The following is a 5510-nucleotide window of genomic DNA, read 5'->3' as shown; positions in this document are numbered from 1 at the left end:
TATGTAAAGCTTATAAGGAGAGTCCCCCGAAGAAATCAGCTGTTGACGAAGGTACAGCTTGTTTTAAGAAGAGATGAGAAGATGTTGAAGATGAATCCTGCAGTGGCTATGAACACCATTGTGCCCAGATCAGCTTGCACCTGGGAGGCAGAGGATGTAGTGAGCCAACATCATGCCACTGCACTCCTGTCCGGGCGACGGGAGGGAAACTCTGTCAAAAAAAAAAAAAAAAAAAAAAAAGACATACACATCCAATAGAATGCTATTTAAAAAAAAAGAAGGGAAACATGTCATTTGTAACATCAATGAGCCTAGACGATGTTATACTGAGTGTAATAAAGCCGAGGCCGGGCACGGTGGCTCATGCCTCTAATCCCGGTTCTTTGGCATGCCAAGACAGGTGGAGCACTTGAGCCCAGGAGTTGGCGATCAACCTGGGCAACATGGAGGAAGCCCATCTCTAGAAAAAATACAACAATTAGCCAGGTGTGGTGTGGACGCCTGTGGTATTAGCTACTCAGGAGGCTGAAGTGGGAGGATCTCTTGACCGCGGGAGGTGGAGGCCATGGTGAGCCGTGTTTGTGTCACTGTACTCCAGCCAGGGTGACAGAGTGAGACCTTGTCTGGAAAGATGAATAAATACGTGACAAAGTTGTAAAGAGCAAGCACAGAAAGACAAATGCTGCATGATCTCACTTCTACGTGGAATCTAACAAAATTGAACTCATGCTTGTAGAGAGCAGAATGGTGGTTACCCGAGGCAGGGGCCCAGGAGGGATGGGGGAGATGTTAGTCAAACAATATAAAGTTTCAGATAGGAATAGTTCTAGAGATCTACTGAACAGCATGATAACTATAGTTAATAACTAAGCATTGTATACTTGAAAACAGCTGTAAGTGTAGATTGTAAACATGTTCTCATCACAATGAAATATGTATGTGAGGAAATGAGTATGCTAATTAGCTCCATTTTGTCATTCCACAACGTATACATATATGAAACCTCATGTTGAACGACATGAACATATAATTTTTATTTTCAACTTAAAATTAAAATTTAAAATTTAAATAAATTATGAAAATTAAAAGAAATATCGCACAATAAAAAAAAAGACTTTATTTATGGAATCTCCACAGAAGGAGTCTATGTTGTAAAGGAAAATTCCAGCAATGGTAAAATCAATCAGAAATGCCCTACTTCAGTGCTTTCCTGAATTTGTGTGACAGAGTGGAAATCCCGTTCTTCACTAAGTCATTGTTCTGGATCAGGGTGTGTTTGTATATAGGTGTGTGGGGCTCACATATACAAATTAAATTAATGGTACTGTAAGCATTCAAACTATCAGTTTACTTTAGTTAGGTGCACATACACACACACACACACGCACGCACACACACACACAAACACGTGTAAAATCAGCCACTCCACCAAAACTAGCTACTTAGCGTCTCATCTCTCATTGAAGATTCAAAATGGGAACATGGATTTAGACAGGCGTGATGATTCCTTCTCTCCTGGAGCCCAGTTGGAAGTCGCCTGACTGATTCAGACATTGTAATTGGTTGGTTGTGTGGAAGAATCCACTTTGACTCTCACCATACATACTCCTGGGAAGTCAGGTAGTGCAGCGGACAGAGCAAGGGCTCTGCAGCCAGGCTGACCGCACCTGACTTGTAGCTAGGATACCTCAGATAAACTGCTTAACACTTGTGCTTCAGTTTCCTCATCTGTAAAATGGGGATAAGAACGCTATCCCTCTCACAACTATTATGAGGACTAACTGGGTTAATAGGTGCAAAGTACCAAGTACATAATAAACGAACCACCAGTGCTCCTTACAATCATGAGCATTTGGCGCAGGTGAAGACGCATGGTTTCTTGAGGTATAAAATTAAGCTTTATTTACCTACCCATTGGGTTGTTCCAAGGGTTAATGATACAGTGTTCACGATTTCCCAATGTAAGCCATTTTAAGAAGGAAACATAGTTAACATGAATCGAATACCTACTATGTGCGATTGTTTCAAGGCCTGCCATGTGTTGCTTCATTCATGCCTTATCGTGACCTTATGATCACGCTTTAAAGATAAATACGTAGAAGCACAAAAACGTCCTTTGTCCAATATGACAAAGCCAGTAAGTGGTGGAAGTTGAATTTGAAGCCAGATGTGTAATTCCAGAGCCCAAGTGCTTCACCCACCTCAGCGTGGTGCCTCTACAGAAAAATAGGTAAGGGCACATGGAGGAGCAAATGCCTTTCCGTTGTTTTTAAATTCTTTTATTTTTTGAAATTCCTAGAGACATTGATTCTTTGCCAGCCCCCGGGGGTGGGGGAAAGCTCGGGTGGGGGAGGGGAGGTTCCGAAAGCCCCAGAGAAGAGGAAGACGCCCAGGAGGGAAGACTGGCAGGAGGCTGGGGGGCCAGGGGGCTGGCTTTGTTCTCAGAGATCATGGAAGTCCAGGTGGGCTGAGGGAGGCTAGCGGTGGAAGAAGGACAGAGGTCTGGGAGGGGCAGAGGGATGGGGCCAGGCTCGAGGGACCGCGGCAGGGACTCGGGGGCCTGGGAGTGGGGGCTCGGGGCTGGGGGAGGCGATTGGTGGAAGGATAGAGGTCTCGGAGGGGCAGAGGGATGGGGACAGTCGCGAGGGGCCGCGGCAGGGACTCCGGGGGACTGGGAGTCGGGGTCGGGGTTAGTCTTGGCTTTTTGCCCTCTCCTGCAAAACCGGCTGCTTCGGTTTCTGTCGCTTTGCGGCCAGGTGGACTGGGTTAGCTCTCGGGAGCGATCGCAGTTGTGGAAGAGGCCTGGGTCTGAGGACAGGCCAGGGCGGCGGGAGAGGCGGACGGGTGGCCTCGCTGGATCCCGGCGCGCTCTCGGACTTTCCACATCACCAGCTGCAGGCAGGCGTTTGCGTCCTGGCAGGAGTCGTGCCCGTCCTGGCTGTCCTGGATGATCTGTCCGAGGTAGTCGGCCGTGAGATTCCTTAGGGAGCGCTTGTAGGGGAAACCCCGGTAGTGCGGGAAGAGCACCGCCGTGTCCACCACGGTGCTGTGGATCAGCTTCAGGGCCAGCAGGTCGCTCTCCAGGCTGTGCCCGATGAGGAGGGTTTGGGCGCTGAAAAAGCTCAGCAGGATGGCTTGGACTTTCGGCAACGTGATGCTGGTCTGGGCGACGTCGGCCTCGGTCACGCCGGAAAACCTGGTGTTGTAGTCCACGATCTCGTTGTCGGGCTTGACGAAGGTGTCGTACACCACCCGCATGTCGGCGTCCACCACGGTGACACGGGTCAGCTCTAGGCCGTGCGTGGTGTAGCACATCTCACAGTCCAAGGCGTAGATTCCGGGATAAGCGTCTCTGGAAAACTCTTTCTTGAAGGTCTTCACGAAGCCATCCAGGCTCTCCTTGCGGCCGTCCCGCACGTGCTGCTTTGCCACCTGGCAGCCCACGGAGCCAGGAGCGGCTGCACAGCAGGTGTACTGGGTAAGCCGGCCTCCGGCCACTTGGCTGGAGCGGACCCTCCCCCAGTGGTAGTAACACACCTGGTCGCGTACACAGCGGCCCGAAGGGGACACCAGGTACTCGGTGCCACAGCGGCAGCAGACCCTGCGGGAGGAGTCGCCTGGCCCCTTCCCCTGGGCAGTGAAGAGGACGGCGCCTCCGGGCCGCTCGGGGTGCGGGAAGGGGTAGCCGTTCTCCTTGAGCTGCTCCCGAGTGAGCAGGAAGTCCTGGAGGCGGCTGTACAGAGCGGTCCTGCTGAGGCCGGGCATGGAGCTGGGGGTCAGGCCCTTCAGTCTCTTGAGGGCGTTCAGCACCACATTCAGGTAGACGTTCTTGTTGGGGCTGCGGTCGTGGGCCACCTTCTCCTCGTTCAGCGCCTTCTCCTTCGCCTCCTGCTCGGAGGCGCAGAACTGGAGACACTCTTTGGTGAGCAGTTGGAGATAGCCTCGGCGGATGACGGTGGGCACTCGGCACCCAGACTTTCGGAGGAGGATGGGTTTCTTCAGACTCCGTAAGGATGGACGATGGGCGATTCGCTTAGAGCTGTCGGTGGTGGAGGTCCTGTATGCCATCCCTGACCTGTTGTGCGTCTTCCATGGCTGTGTGCCGACCTTGGCGCCATCGGAGCGTTGGTGGCTGCTGGCCGCCAGGGTTCTCTTGGCATCTGTGGGACCTGTGTCCAAGCAAGGGCTGGGAAAGTGGGCGATCCTCTTCCTCTCCCTGGGGGCTGAGATGCGGACTGCGGGGGGCCTCTCTGTCAGCCTTGGGGCGGCTGGCAGCCGGCAGGCCGATGCCCTCTGCGCAGGGCAGTACCACGCCTCCGTCACTACCTTGGGCCACTCTGGGGCCACGGCCGGACCGCTATTCTGAGGCTCTGCCTGGATCCCCACAAGCGCTGAGGCCTGGTTGTACATCTGGGGCACCCAGAGCCCGAATTTCCGGGCAACCTGATGAGAGGGCAATAGGAGTTCTAGAGCCTCGAGGGCCAGCTCCTCGGCCACCTTCTTAGCTTCTGGATATCCGGATGGGCACCAGCAAGGAGCTGTGGCTCTCAACATCTTGCTGCCTTCTGGAGTACCTGCCTGGCTCTGCTGCTCTGCGGACTCGCGGGCTTCAGTGAGTGCCGGGGCCGCCGCGCCTCGCCTTTATATAGGCACAGGGCAGAGTGGGCGGGACTTCCCCTTGATTAGATTGGCACTTCAATCCAATCACACTAAACCTAATTTATGTTTCACCACACCGCAGCTTGGGAACGCCTCAGAGGATCTGCTGATGGAATCAACTGAAACTCCTGGTTGCTACCCTTGGAGCTAGGTTGCTTTTCCTGAGTTAATTAACCATCTCTGCCAAGCAGTCCTATCATGGCTACTGGTTCTGGGCTACATAGGAGTAAACTGAGCTTCAGGGAGGTTGGTCAACTTGCTCTGGCCAACACAGCACACCACGAAGCCAGGATTTGGCCGGCAGTCTGTTGCACGCTGGGAGGCAGGACCTCTCTGGCGTGGCCTTTCCCTGCTCTGTGCACTCGTCCACTGTGGGCAATTTGAGGACAGGAAGTGGAAGGCATCCACTTCTATCCAAGGACATGGTCAACGTTCAATACAGGTGGTCTTCAAAAAGTTCACAGAAAATGGACATTGTGAAGAAACTCTGCATGGATTTCAGTTGTTTTACACTAAAACAAACTTATACCAACTTGTTATAACCTTTCTGAACCAGATCCACTCTGAGGCCCTAAGAAGGATGAGTCTCCCACTGAAAAGGACTCCTGGCAGAACAACACGAATTCCGCTAAAATAGCAGCAAAAACAAACATCAAATTTACGGTGAAGCTTGGGTGGAAGAATGAAGAATTCATTGATGTTTTATGAAAAGCTTCTAAGGACAGTCCCCCAATGAAATCAGCTGTTTATATATGTATAGCTTGTTTTAATGAGCAGAGTTTTCAGTGAAAATTTCATACCGGAGGAGTCACGATCTCGTGTCATGTATTCGACGAATTGTAACCGGAAAA

The 5510-nt window shown here is 51.8% G+C and overlaps 1 pseudogene; it reads right to left on the bottom strand.

Moving 5' to 3' along the window:
* Nucleotides 1-2477: 2477 nt before the first annotated feature.
* On the bottom strand, nt 2478-4554 carry LOC100423594 (exonuclease GOR pseudogene; annotated as a pseudogene).
* Between the last annotated feature and the right edge of the window lie 956 nt (nt 4555-5510).

This window comes from Macaca mulatta, chromosome 8 (assembly GCF_049350105.2).
Source record: "Macaca mulatta isolate MMU2019108-1 chromosome 8, T2T-MMU8v2.0, whole genome shotgun sequence".
Classification (NCBI taxonomy): domain Eukaryota; kingdom Metazoa; phylum Chordata; class Mammalia; order Primates; family Cercopithecidae; genus Macaca; species Macaca mulatta.
The sequence above is the reverse complement of the archived record's forward strand: the minus strand, read 5'-3'. Positions and strand labels throughout refer to the sequence as shown.